Below are 12694 nucleotides of genomic sequence, written 5' to 3' on the forward strand. Positions count from 1 at the left end.
AAAGGAGGATATCACTATTTGATATTGTTGTTTGCTCTCGATGTGAACACACATATCTGTAAGTGTGATTAGAAAGATATAAGTGTTCAATGCCTATTGAGTCATGTCCTAGAGAATTTAAAGTCTTAATTTTGGCAAATATTTGAAAATGAACACCGCTCTTCTTCCTGGTCTACACTATGCTGACAGTAAGAAAATTACTTAGTTAGACCCATCTCATACTAGACTTGTGGTTGTACTATAAACACAGAAAGGTCACCTCACGAACTGATCCTTAGATTTGAGCAAGGCTACCACTTTCCAAACCATACATCCCATCATACCACATGCTCAAATCCCTATACCATGTTGCTACAAAAATTATTCCATCATATTTTATCATTATTGCATAGGACCATTATCAAGTTTGTGGAACAGTTATCACGATTACCGTCCAAAGCAAAGCTAAGCATCATCTACATATTCATAACCCAAAACCATACTATGGCGACAAGGATGATAAGGGAAAAACTATGTTAAAGACTAACACTTAGGATTCCTAACATATTATGAGCATGCATATTTATTAAACAATTTTTTTGTAAAACTGGGATAAAAATGATCAAGAACACAACTTGTCTTCACTGAACTCAGTTGGGTCTTCAAAATCTTGATCCTGCAGACCTTCTAGCTCCTCATAAACGTTGGTGTCTACTCGCAACATACGCAAAAAAAAAAAAACAACATATAACCACCAAGATCCAAGAAAAACCAAATATCACACAACAAACATCATCATCATAAGATTACACTATTATGGACAATTAGGTGAAAGAACAGGTCAGAACGGAGCTACAATTTACAAGTTATGATGTTCTAAAGATTAAAATAGGACTAAAAATTATCTATAGATGAAATTATGTTGCTAAGAATTTTCTAGGATTTTTCCAAAGCCATCTATGATTTTCTGAGATTTTTCTGGAATTTTCTAGCATTTATTTGAATTATAAAACTATTTAAAACTATTAAACAGAATTAAATAAACCTATAAAACATTATTAAACATTTTCAAAAATCAATTACCTAATTATTATTATTTTTTTAGAATTATTTTTCTACTAAAAACTATTACTTGCGTAATATTTAAGCTTTATGACATTGGCAAAATAGATAAAAAAAAAGAATTAAAAAGAATAACAAAAGCTGATTGGGTTGCTGACTGGGCTGCTAATGCTGATGTGGCTTGACACATAAGCAAAAAAGGCTGACGTGGCCGGGTGATTGGGCAAGTGAGGTGGTGGACCGGCTGACTGAGTTTATGTAAGCCATGTGTCGCGCTTGGGGTGTCCGACGAAGGGGTATGAGAGGGTTCTAATCTGCACCGTTGGCTATAGATCGAACGGCTCACCTTGCTTCGTCTTCTCCCGATCGAAGATGACAACATCGACGGTTTCCCAGGCAGCGGCAACTCGTTGGAAAACTGTCGGAGTCACGTTGCCAGCCTCCTGCAACTCCAGCGAGCGGTGGAACCCAGACTCCGACACCTTACGAACTCGGTTAGGCTACGTGTAGTCGGTGGTGGTGCGCGGTTGAAGCTAGCGACGGTGGACAGTGGCTTGGAGCTTCAGCTCTCGTCGGCAAGGGGCTCTGGGCGTCGATTTCTCAGCAAAAAGCTATGAAAAAGGCTCTGGATGATCTGAGGGGACGTCTAGGGGCACACATATATAAGCAGATGGCTCTCTCATCTCCTATTCAAGTTGGATTTTAAAAGGGGTGACAATAGCAGTCTAAACTCGATTCTGACGTTCCAAACTAGCTCGAGCTTCCATCTTTTGGGCAAAACCTCGCGGAAGGCTTCAGGATTCTTCCTTCCTTTGATCTGTGGCTCATCTCTATCTCTATCTCGCGGATTGGATTGAGATTTCGAGCGACCGGTGGTTGAACGGAAGTGTCCACGTCGGTTTTGTCTCAGGCGCTGGCAAAAATGGCTCGGGCTTTAGCTTCTAGATCCTTCGGTGATCTCATCTGGCAATTGGGTGGTTGTTCTTCGGCTTGGACATGGCGGCATTGACGCGCACGGCGGCCGGTGGCTTGCTGCTGTGTTACGCTGAGCTGAAACCGAGAGGGAGAGAATATAAGAGAGAGCGGGTTGGGCCTTGTCAGGTGAGCTGGGCTGCGGACAAGAAAAAGGAGAAGAGAGGGAAGGGAGATGGTGGTGGGCTGGGTTGGCTGGATCAGGCCAAAACTGATAGAGGGAGAGAAAGAGAGATGGCTTCAAAACTATTTTCTCTCATGTATATACACATGTATATATATAATACAATGCATATATACTACTTATACAAATACATTAGCTCACATAATCAAGCAATCAAAAATATATGCATATATATATATTATTTTTATTTGAATTTTTTTTTATTTCTATGGTTTTAAGAACTTGGGCTGTTACAAAACCTACCCCCCCCCCCCCTTTCAAGGAATCTCGTCCTCGAGATTCAGGCTGATCTCCAAACAAGTAAGGAAACTCTACCTTTAGCTCTTCCTCTTGTTCCTAGGTTGCTTCGTCTTCAGTATGCTGATTCACTGAACTTTGCACATACGTATAACCTTCCTCCGAGTCACACGCTCTGCCGTTTCCAGAATCTTAACCGGGTATTCCAAATATGTCAAATCCTCTTGTGGTTCCACTTCTTCCAAAGGTAAATGTTCCTCTGGTGCTCGCAAACACTTCTTCAGTTGCGATATGTGGAACACATTGTGCACATCTTCCAGCTTAGGTGGCAACTCCAACTGGTAGGCCACTTCTCCACGTCTGGCAGTCACTCTAAACGGTCCAATGTACCTGGGTGCAAACTTACCTCTAACCTTAAAACGATGAAGTCTTCTTAAAGGCGAGACCTTGAGATACACATAATCTCCAACCTTGAAGGTTAACTCTCGGTGTCGATTGTCCGCATAACTCTTCTATCTGGATTGGGCTGTCTTTAACTTTTCTCGTATTGCCCTGACTTGTTCCTCAGCTTCCTTGAGTATTTTTGGTCCAAACACTTGACCTTCTCCAGTTTCACTCCAATGTAGAGGTGTTCTACACTTCCTTCCATATAATACCTCGAACGAGGTCATCTGTAAACTGGACTGATAACTATTGTTATACGAAAACTCTGCATATTACAAGTTCTTATCCCAACTGTTGTGATCCTGAAGAGCACATGCTCGCAACATATCCTCAAGTATCTGATTTATTCTTTCTGTCTGTCCATCCTGTTTGATGAATATTTTTACTCATGTCTAGTGAGATGAGCACATTTGTGCTACTCAGGAAGCAAGGAAGAGGAAGAGAAAATTGTTTCATACATGTGACGTGCAATACTTAGCAAGTTGAACTAGTTGGAGTCCTGCATGTACATGAGCTCATCAAATACTCATTTACAACGGACTGTCTATGAAGAAAACGAATACGCAGCCAACTCCGGGTCATCTGGACCGTGTACGTCGACTAAAACGAATACATGGCCAACTCCCAAAAGATAAGAAGGCCTGGGGATAAAGCGAGCGCAATAGCAGTGGAGGTTGATCTTGGACCCGCATAGCAGAGCTAGATCACGTATGGATACGCTGCACGTATACACCGGGGACTTCAAGTTGTACATGCATGTGGCCAAACAACAGGACCATGCATACTCGGGAAGCAAGGAAGAGGAAGAGAAAATTGTTTCGTACTTGTGACATACAGTACTTAGCAAGTTGAGCTAGTTAGAGTACTGCATGTACATGAGCTCACCAAATACTCGTTTACAACGGACTGTCTACGAAGAAATGAATACACAGCCAACCTCCGCATCGTCTGGATTGTGTACGTCGACTAAAACGAATATGCAGCCAACTCCCAAAAGATAAGAAGGCCTGGGGATCAAGCGAGCGTAACAGCAGCAGACGTCGATCTTGGACCCGCACAGCACCAGGAGAGCTAGCTCACATATGGATACGCTGCACATATACACCGGGGACTTCAAGTTGTACATGCATGTGGCCAAACAACATGACCATGCATACTCGGGAAGCAAGGAAGAGGAAGAGAAAATTGTTTCATACTTGTGACGTGCAGCACTTAGCAAGTTGAGCTAGTTGGAGTCCTGTATGTACATGAGCTCACCAAATACTCGTTTACAACGGACTGTCTATGAAGAAAATGAATACACGGCCAACCTCCGCGTCGTCTGGATCGTGTACGTTGACTAAAATGAATACGCGACCAACTCCCAAAAGATAAGAAGGACTGGGGATCAAGCGAGCGCAACAGTAGCGGAGGTCGATCTTGGACCCGCACAGCACCAGGGGAGCTAACTCACGTATGGATACGTTGCATGTATACACCAGGGACTTCAAGTTGTACATGCATGTGGCCAAACAACAGGACTGTGCATACGTATTCAGGCACTTAATCAAATGCCTGTTGTTAACAGCTTGGTTACTAGAGATAAGGATCACGTTGTTGGAGATAAACTCAAATCGATTTAAGCAAGCCTTCACGTACGTGTCTATCTGAACCGATGTGGAGCTGCCTTGGCCTATATAAAGGACCGAACACATACGCAGAGGGGATGCAATCATCCCAGCTGCCGGAGGCCCTGCTGCCTTTCTCATCCACACGCAGACGCAAACTCAATCATCCCAGCTGTCGGCAGGGTTCACGTTACCGACCGGAACCGCGATAACCGAAAAACCGCGGTAACCGCGATAACCGGTCAAAAATTCAAAAAAAATCAGAGAAAATTCATTCGGCAAATTTTGAATTTTTGCGAAAAAATCGTGTTTTTGCCCTCTCGGTAACCGCTCGGTTTTGGTCGGTTACCAAGCGATTTTGTCGCATTTTTGATTTGGTCGGTTACCGAGCGGTTTGGGTCGGTAACCGCTCGGTTTTCTTGATTTATCGAGCGGTTTTATCGAATTTCAGCGCAGTTCAACAAAAAACCTAAAAAAGGGTTCAATCTTGTAAAATCAATAACTAATTCATCTGAGCTTCAAATCAAGTGAAACAAATTTTTTTGGCTTCCTTGTAACATGATCTACATGATAAAAGTATTTATACTCATAAAAAAGTTCAAAATTTTCTATGAGAAATTTTATTTGTTAAACCAAGTTAAGTGCATAGTTTACTCTTTTCTAATCCAAAAATCATGAAACTAATTTTGTTAGTCTTCTTACATGATCCTATATCTTTTAAAAATATATGAACTCATGAATTAGTTATTGTAACATGCATGATTGTGTAAATGTGTTACGACTAGATTAATTCATAACTGACCCATCACACCTCAAAAATTAGTGAAACCACTTTCATTAGCTTATTTATATTATGATTTACGTAGAAAAAATAATAGTAGACATGAAAAATTTAATTACAGTGCTATTTCTTAACATATTCACTTTATGCTTGTGAACTTTGTAAAAATCATAGAGAATTTAATAAAACTCTAAATAAAGTGAAATCAATTTTAAAGATTCTCTTAAAATACGTTTTATACAAGAAAAATATGTGTTTGCATGTTACACTTTTTTTTAACGTGAGTTAATAATTGAGCCGCACGCTTCAATTTTTTTCATTTTTTTCAAACTTTCTCCCTATAGAATATGATGCAACGACATTATTTTTGAAAAAAAAATTTCACAGAAGGTCTTAGAATTGTGTCTAGTTGTTTTTAAGATTTTTTTTGAATTTGTTTTAAATATTTTATTTTTTCGAATTTTTTGAATTCAAATTTCGGTTACCGTTCGGTTTCTGAAACCTGACCGGACCGGGAAGGTCGGTAACCGCGATTTTTGAGCGGTTACCGACGGTTTTTTGAACCCTGGCTGTCGGAGGCCCTGCTGCCTTTCCCATCCACACGTAGACGCAAACGCCGACGCCCAGCCACTGGATGCCTTGCTGCTCTTCCCATCTACACGCGCACAAGCACATCCTCTCCCTCACGCCATACACACATGTCCATCCATCCATATGAGAGAAGCACATCCATATTGAAAGGAAGATCCCACACGAGTTCATCGACTGGAAATCGTCATTTCCAAGAGGAACACCGTCGGCAACACCAACTCAGCTTCGTCAAGCCACCGTCACCAACGATGATGTCCTCCGTGAAAACCATGATTTATGGTGAGTAGAAATCATCGAGATAAAAAACAACGGTACTTGCATGCACAGTGATGGGATCTACGGATCACCTGAGCCATTTAATTACTGCAAGGATGAGATCCCACTGCCATCGATGACATACCATCCGATATTTTTGCTAGTGTAAAGATACAGTTTGGCCTTGTGCATGTGCGTGGGAGCGATATTTCCTATAAAGCAAGCATCATCTATGTGAGAGTGCTAGCCGCAAGGCTGAGGCATGCAGATTCAAAATATATACATCGACATCGTGGCCGGGTGTCGAGGTGATCAAGTAGACCTGAAACACCATCATCTATACAAGCGTCCGCGACCAATGAGGCCGGACAACACTATGGCTAAATGCCGATGAGGCTGCAGCCACCCTCATTGATTCACACATCTATGACCGACGAGGCTAGACGAAATTATGGCCAAGTGCCGACGAGGCAAGGTCACTATAGTATCAACACATTCAAAACGGACAGGAACAGATGCACCATTGTTGGGCACCGACGAGGCAAAAGCAACCATACATCCATGTCCGATGATGGAGGCATACATGACTGGGAACCAACGAGGCAAAAGTCATCCCCTTCATCGTGACACCCGCTCCATATAGCAAACGTGACAGTTGTATACCATGACCGGGTTTCGGCGAAACAAAAGCCACCCGTACCACATCCGCAAACACCAATTATTGAATCTGCATCAACCTCTATTCCTATGGCGAGCGATACAAATTCAAAGACGACGGCCCCAGCGCAGCTTAATCGGAGGTGTTCTGCAGGCTTGCCCTGCAGATGTAATTAACCAGACGTGCCTAACCAGGCCCCGGGAATCGGCGAACTACATAATCTCTCCAATCAGATGATCTCCATAAGCATCGACGTAGAAGATAGGATAGGCAAACTGTCGCGGACTCATGTACTCTATATATTCAAAAAAAGAATTAATGAAATACATGTTCCGTGTACACTTTTGTTCCTTGTCTTTTTTTTTTGTTTCCATGAACACTCAAAGAGAAACCAATGGCAGAAAGTTAGTATTTATATGTCATGTATATGTTGTGTATGTGATGAGCAAGAGATAGAGGTTAGATAGGTTAGCATTCTACCTAAAGAGCTGCAACGAGCTTACGACTACCATTCAACGCGAAAAGCATGATATATATACATATATATGTACACATATAGGGTTGAAAATGGTAACGAAAATTTCCGATTTACCGGGGGCCGTTTTCGAAAACTGCCGACCGTATATTTTGAAATCGGTAATTTTCGGAATCGGTATCGGTATCGGTAAAATGTTCCGGAAACGATAGCGGAATCGGTTTGAGTCAATTCCGACCGTTTAGTCGGTTTTCCGATTTTTACCGGAAATTACCGGTATGGGCTTTCGGTATTTACCGAAATATATTAGCCCATCAGCAGCCCACTTCACTTCAGTATATGGGTCTTCGGTTCTTAGATCCAGGCGTCACCAAACGGGCTCACGGCCACGGCCCACAGTCTGACACCCTCAGTCCCTCACGGGCTCACGGCCTCATGGGCTCACGGCCTCACGGAGTCACGGTCACGCACCTTGCACTCACGCAGTCACGCAGCGCCGGCTCAGGCTCAGGTCTCTGGAGGATTCACGATTCAGCGTGCGCCGCACCGCCGCCAGCCGCCAGCCGCCAACTCCCGACGCCGGCGACGCAACCTCCTCCGGCCGGCGCAACTTCCAGCCGGCGTCTCCTCCGCCCAGCAGATCTTCCAGCCAGCGTCGAGTCCACCCGGCACATCTTCTCCGCCCGGACCCAGCACTGGATCTAGCCTCTAGCGTCGAGTCCACCCGGCAAGTCTTCTCCGCCCGCCGGCCGACGTCTTCTCCGGCCATCGCCCGATGTCTTCTCCACCCGGCATGTCTTCTCTGCGCCGACACGTCTTCTCTGCTCGCCGGCCGATGTAGTCTCCGCCAGCCGACCGACATCTACTCCACCCGGCAGGTCGTCTCCGCCCGCCGGCCGACGTCTTCTCTGGGCTGGCCGTCGCCCGGCGTCTCCTCCGCGCGGACGTCTTCTCCGCCCGTCACCCGGCGTCTCCTCTGCGCTGAGTCGCCGACATCTTCTCCGCCCGCAGCCTGTTCCAGCTAGCGCCGCTTCCAGCCGGTGCTGCCACCTGCGCACAGAGCCACAAACCGACACACAGACCGGCGCTTCGACCAGTGCGCAGACGGGCTCTGTGACCGGGTGTCTCTCCCTCAGGCCGGTGTCTCCGCAGAGGCGCAGACCGGTGCCCAGCACAGTAGGCAGCACACCTTCTCCTCCATATCATATCTGCGATGAAACCACCTACCGGAGAAGTAACTTCTCGACAGCGCACGGTTATGGATCCGCCCCCATCTCGTGATGCTACCGCCACTTCGTCTCAGAATTCGCTTGTAGGTAATAATCATTTTAGCATTTACAAGCACAATTGCAGTTTCATTTTATAGTTCTAGTGTGATGAGAACAAGCTAAATTGCAAAGGGTATTTGACAAATTGTGAAACTAGGCTGATAATAGGTATTTGACAAATTATGAAATAATTTTGTTGAAATACAAATGTGATAGCTATGTGATGACATTCTCCGTGTAAAATTTTGTTTTATCAACTCAAATGTTTGGTTGTGATAGGATAAAATAACATAGTGCATTTTATAGTTCATATGCTTTGCTGATTTTCATTTGTCTATCAATGAATGATAGGAACTCAAAACAAAGTGGTGTCAGCTACAAGTGCAAGTGCGAGTACAAGTGCAGTGGGTGCAAGTGCTGATGATATCATTGATGTGGACCATGAGGATGATGGACAACCTCCTTTGAAATAGCAAAAGAAGAGCACATCAGATGTATGGCAGTATTTCACCAAGTACACAGTGACAGTGGAGGAGAATGGCAAGCAGGTTGATCAGTTGTGGGCACAATGTAAGTTCAAAGGGTGTAATAACAAAACCAGCAAAGGTAGAGCTGAGAGTAATCGAGGAACCACAGGGTTTTGGAGTCATCTAAAGCATTATCACAGTATTGTTAAAGGCCAGCAACTACTCAAATCAGAAACTGATCATGAGAAAGGTATGACAGTTATTGAACCATACAAGTATGATCAAGAAGTTAGTTTGAGAAAGTTATACATTGCAATAATCATGCATGAGTATCCTTTTAACATAGTTGAACATGAATATTTTGTTGAGTTTATAAAATCCCTGCGTCCTAACTTTCCTATCAAGTCTCGTATCACTATTAGGAAGGATATAATGGACCTCTATTTGCAAGAAAAGGATAAGATGTATGCTTATTTTAAAACCCTTCAATGCCGCTTGAGTGCAACTATGGATATGTGGACATCAAATCAGAACAAGGGGTATATGTGTGTGACTGTCCATTGGGTAGATGATGATTGGCGTATTCAGAAGAGGATTATCAATTTCTTCCATGTGCCAGGACGACATACTGGTGAGAATATGTCTCATACCTTAAGTTCATGTATGTTGAAATGGAACATCGAGAAGAAAATATTTTCTTTGACTCTGGACAATGCTGCTGCAAATGAAGTTGCTGTTAAGGATGTCATCTTAGGACTCAAGAAGTATTGTCCATTAATCTGTGATGGTCTCTTTTTTCATGTCAGATGTGCTAATCACATTCTTAATTTGGTTGCTAAAGATGGTATGAGTGCGATTGCATCTTCAATTCAGAATATTAGAGCATTTGTGGTGGCTGTGAAGGGTTCTCCATTGCAGTGAGAGGAGTTCCTAAAGTGTGCTACTGGGTGTGGATTGGACACAAAGTCGGGCCTCTCACTTGATGTTTCTACTAGGTGGAATTCAACGTATACCATGTTGAGGGATGCTTTATATTACAGGGCTGCTTTTGAGAGGCTCATGTCTTGTGAACGTGGCAGGTATGAGAAAATTGCTCCTTCTTCTGCAGAATGGGAAAAGGCAAAATCTCTTTTACCATGCTTGAAAAAGTTCTTTGATCTCACTGAGTTATTTTCTGGTACATTATATCCAACTGCAAACTTATTTTTCAAAGGCTTCTGTGAGATTAGGTTCTTGTTAACTGATTGGTCTCATAGTGATGATCCTACTATTAGTAGCATGGCAACTTCTATGAGTTTTAAATTTGAGAAGTATTGGAAGAAGTCCAATGTTGCTCTTGCTATTGCAAGTGTTCTTGACCCTAGGTTCAAGAGGAAAATTGTAGAATTTTACTTAAGGAGGGTGTACCAAAATTCCTATCAAGATGAACTTAACAAATTTAATTGTGTTATGAGGAACATGTATGAATGCTATGCTGCTAGTAATCCTTCATCTTCAAAGAGTAAAGCACCTGCACCTTCAACAGAGTCAGATTTGTTTATGGACACGGTAGATGAGGAACTTGATAGCTACCTATATGACACACATGACCTGGATGATGATGCAAACGACTTGGATAAGTACTTGGCAGAACCACCATTAAAGGTTACCAAAGCCAATTATCATACATTTGATATTTTAGCATGGTGGAAGGGTCAGAGGGATGAGTATCCTATTCTATGGTTGCTTGCTCGTGATGTGCTTGCCATGCAAGTGTCAACGGTAGCTTCTGAATCGGCTTTTAGTGCTGGTGGCCGTGTTGTTGATCCATATCGTTCTCGTCTTGATCCTGAGATGGTACAAGCACTGATTTGCACTAAAGATTGGATAGCTGCAGCAAAAAAAGGTGACAATTTAAACTTCTACTCATGTAAAGTCTTCACATTTTTACTAATGTACATGCCTTGACATTTCAGGTTCTAAGAATGTTTCGTCATTGGTCGTTGATCTTGATATTCTTGAGGCTGTTGCTAATAATCTGATGTTTGAGGTATAAAATATAAATTGTACAACTACTTCTATTTTCTGTTCTCATTTGTGCAAAAAGACTTGCTGGAGATTAATTGAATAATTTTCCTACATAACAACAGGACGAAGACTTAGCAAGTGATGATGATGAGCTTGAGGTTGAGCTGTAGGCCGCCAAAAAAGTGAAGAAAGAGGAAGTTCAAAAGTGATGAGTTTGTGTTGTGCTTGGTCAAATAATATTTGTATGGACAAAACTTGTATGGAGACTTAGTGTTATGCTTGTATGGAGACTTTAATCCTTGTGACGAGGTTGTGTTGTGCTTGACTGCTTGTATGGAAACTTAAATTCTTATGCTAAACATTTGCGCTTATATGGAGATTTTTATCCTTTTGCTTGTCAATTAACAATTGTCTTATCATAAAAGATGTATCGATATACTATATACTCATGTCGATTATAGTCATGTCATGTATGACTTCATTAAACTTGTCGTATGTGATGTATAACTTGTGAGCTATGTTTTGGTGTTTCCGTTCAGAATTATCGATCCCCGATCGAAATCGACATATTATCGATCCGATAATATCGTTTTCGATTTTCCGATACAACCGATACCGTATTCGTTTTCGGCATTACCGCTACCGATTCCGTTTCCGAGAAAAAATACGGAAATGAAAACGGTTTTAGCATATTCCGACCGTTTCCGACCGTTTTCAACCCTATACACATATATATACATATATGTATATATGTATATATATGTGTGTGTCTATGTATATAAATGACATTCTACATCCTAGGTGTAGCATATTATTCTACACTTACCGGATAAAATTTCAGTACTACCGAACACAATTTCAGTAGTAAAACGCAATTCAGTAGTTACTACTGAAGTTTTGTTCAGTAGGTGTAGAATAATATGCTACCATATATATATATATATATATAGGAAAACTAGTATGTACTCCTGGGTGTATGTACTCCCACCTCTCATATATCACTTTTACACGTGTGTTATACTTTTTTATCACTTTAAATATACTTCATTAGTAATTATAAGATACTACAATACAAATCCCACGAAAAATTTTATGAAATTCCATGATTTTTATCATAATTTGCGTATATACTTCTTTTATGTATAAAAAAGAGTATATAGCAAAAATGAAAGGCTAACATTGAATTTTTTTTCATACAACTCATATTGGAGTATCTTAGAATTAGTATTAGAGTATACTAAAAATGATAAAAGAGTATAAAGTGTTTGTTTAGGTGGTATATTGCATGTGGGAGTACATACTCCTAGGAGTATAAAATAGGTGTCCTATATATATATATATATATATATATATATATATATATATATATATATATATATATATATATATATATATATATAGACACACGCGCGCACACATGTGCTATACTGCACCTATAGTGTAGAATATTATTCTACACCCTAGACCCAATCCAACCAACCACCTAGCCAGCCAACCCAAATCTGGTTTGGCCTAACCAACTCAGCCCACCCCACCCCACCCATCGTACGCAAGCCCAAACCAACCATTCTTCTCTCTTCTCCCCAGCTTACTCCCTTCATGACTCGTGAACAAAGGCAGACCAACGAGCAGAGGCAGGGCAACGGGCAGAATAGGAGCAACACTGACGACCTGCGTGCCACCTCCATCTGCAACGCTCCAACCCCG

The sequence above is a fragment of the Phragmites australis genome, chromosome 18 (genome assembly GCF_958298935.1).
Source record: "Phragmites australis chromosome 18, lpPhrAust1.1, whole genome shotgun sequence".
NCBI classification, from domain to species: Eukaryota; Viridiplantae; Streptophyta; class Magnoliopsida; order Poales; family Poaceae; genus Phragmites; species Phragmites australis.